The sequence below is a fragment of the Prunus dulcis genome, chromosome 6, assembly GCF_902201215.1.
Source record: "Prunus dulcis chromosome 6, ALMONDv2, whole genome shotgun sequence".
NCBI classification, from domain to species: Eukaryota; Viridiplantae; Streptophyta; class Magnoliopsida; order Rosales; family Rosaceae; genus Prunus; species Prunus dulcis.
Genome location: NC_047655.1, coordinates 11,910,952 through 11,913,501, shown reverse-complemented (window position 1 = coordinate 11,913,501; position 2,550 = coordinate 11,910,952).

Sequence of the window (2,550 nt, the reverse complement as noted above, 5' to 3'; positions counted from 1 at the left end):
ATGATCAAGTCATGGATATTATACAGGATGTTTTTCCATTTGCATCGACCAACATCAATCACGAAAGGGAAGATGACGTGCCTACACCAATAGACAGCGCGGAGTTTGAACAATATGAAAAACTGTTAAAAAATGCAAACCAAGAGTTATACCCAGGGTGCGAGAGCTTTTCCGTTCTCACGGCCATTGTAGAGCTAATGCACGGAAAAATAAAGTATCGTATGTCGAACCTGTGTTTTGATTACTTTTTGGGGGTTTTCAAGAGAATGCTTCCGACGGACAATTGTTTGCCGAAAGATCATAAACACGCGCAGAAGGTGTTGAATGGTCTTGGATTGGGTTATGAAAAAATTCATGCTTGCAAAAATAATTGCATGTTATTCTACAAGGAGCATGAAACGTTGGATACATGCCTTATATGCAATGAGTCGAGGTTCAAAATGACATCTCATAATAGAACGACTAAGATCCCACAAAAAGTCATGCGTTATCTGCCCCTGAAACCTAGGTTGCAGCGATTGTATATGTCGACGCACACTGCCACAGACATGAGATGGCATAAGGAAAAACGGGTAGACGATGATGTAATGCGGCATCCTGCAGATGGGGAGGCATGGAAAGAGTTCGATCGAACATTCCCCGAGTTTGCTGCTGATCCCCGAAATGTGAGATTGGGACTTGCCACTGACGGATTCAATCCGTATGGGGTTCTAAACCAACACCACAGCACTTGGCTGATTTTCGTATTCCCATATAATTTGCCGCCTTGGAAATGCATGAAAAAAGAATACATGATGATGACTGTTTTGATAACTGAGGATCCTGGGAGGTCAATCGATGTTTACTTAAGGCCGTTGGTTGATGAGCTGAAGGATTTATGGACAAACGGTGTTCGCACGTACGATAAATCAACTGGGAAGATGTTCACTTTGCGGGCAGCAGTTATGTGGACTGTGAATGATTTTCCAGCATATGCAATGGTTTTTGGGTGGAGCACAAAGGGTTATATGGCATGTCCTGTATGCAAGGAAGATGTAACTTCTGGTTGGCATGCGGGAAAAGTTTGTTACCTTGGTCATCGGAGATGGTTGCCATGGGACCACGAGTGGCGGGAAAAAGATAAAGAGTTCGACGGGAACACAGAGCGTCGCCTCAGACCAAGAGAATGGTCCGGTGATGAGATCTTGGAACAGCTTAACCGTTTGGATTTTGCTCCGTTCGGAAAAACAGTTAGTCGGACCAGACCTTCTACACATATGAACTGGACTCACAAGCCTATGTTTTTTGAGCTCCCATATTGGTCGAAACTCAAATTGAGGCACAATCTAGATGTGATGCATGTTGAGAAAAATGTATTTGACACATTGGTGGGCACGATTCTAGATATCGAGGGCAAGACAAAGGACACAATCAAAGCCCGTCTTGATTTGGAAAGAATGGGCATACGAAGGGGTTTATGGATGAACAGGGACAGTGATAAAGCTAGAAGGGATCTTGCATTCTTTTCTATGAAACCGAATGACAAAAAAGAGTTTCTAAAGTTTGTATCGTCTGTAAAGTTTCCTGATGGGTATGCTTCTAATATCACCCGTTGCGTGAATGTTGACGGGGGTAAATTTACTGGACTTAAGAGCCATGACTGCCATGTGTTTATGCAACGCCTACTTCCTGTGGGTATTCGACATCTATTGCCGGAAGATGTTGTGAAGCCAATCATGTTGTTGTCCAGATTTTTTTCCCAACTAACGGCAAAAACATTGCGAAAGACAGATATATTGCAGTTGCGCCATGACATTGTCCAAGTCCTATGCAAGTTTGAGATGATATTTCCTCCAGCTTTCTTCACAAGTATGATGCACGTGATGGTTCACTTGCCAGAAGAGGCATTGCTTGCTGGTCCTGTCAACTATCGCTGGATGTATCCAATAGAAAGGTATATAATCCTTATCGTTTGTGTATGCATCATTATCACAGGCTTGCTAATTTGTATCATATCTTTTTATTTTGACAGGCTTCTCGGAGAGCTGAAAAAAAGTGTACACAACAGGGCGAAGCCCGAAGGATCAATTATAGAAGCTTGGGTTCAATATGACTCGCTTACTTTCTGTGGAATGTATTTAAAAGATGTGGAGACGGCTTTCAATCGTCCTCAGCGTAATAACGACGGAGGTATGAGAAAGGAAAAACTTTCTGTTTTTGCCCAAAGCGCACGACCCTTTGGAGATCCTGGACGAGGAGAGTCGTTTTCTAGAAATGACATGGAAGTAGCGCATTGGTTCGTACTGAACAATTGTGATGAGATAATGGCATACTTAGATGAGCATGAAGAGATGATGAAGCGAGAACATCCATCACATTTAGTTGCCCAGAAACACCGTGAATTGTTTCCACAATGGTTTTTGGATTCTGTAAGTTATAAGTGTTTTGTATTTGACAAATATAAATTGTAGTATTTAATTTTGTCAGACTAACATGTGAATGGTTTTGTATTATATTAGGAGAATAAGTTGAAATCATCGAATTCCCCCACTTACAGTGATGAGTTATATA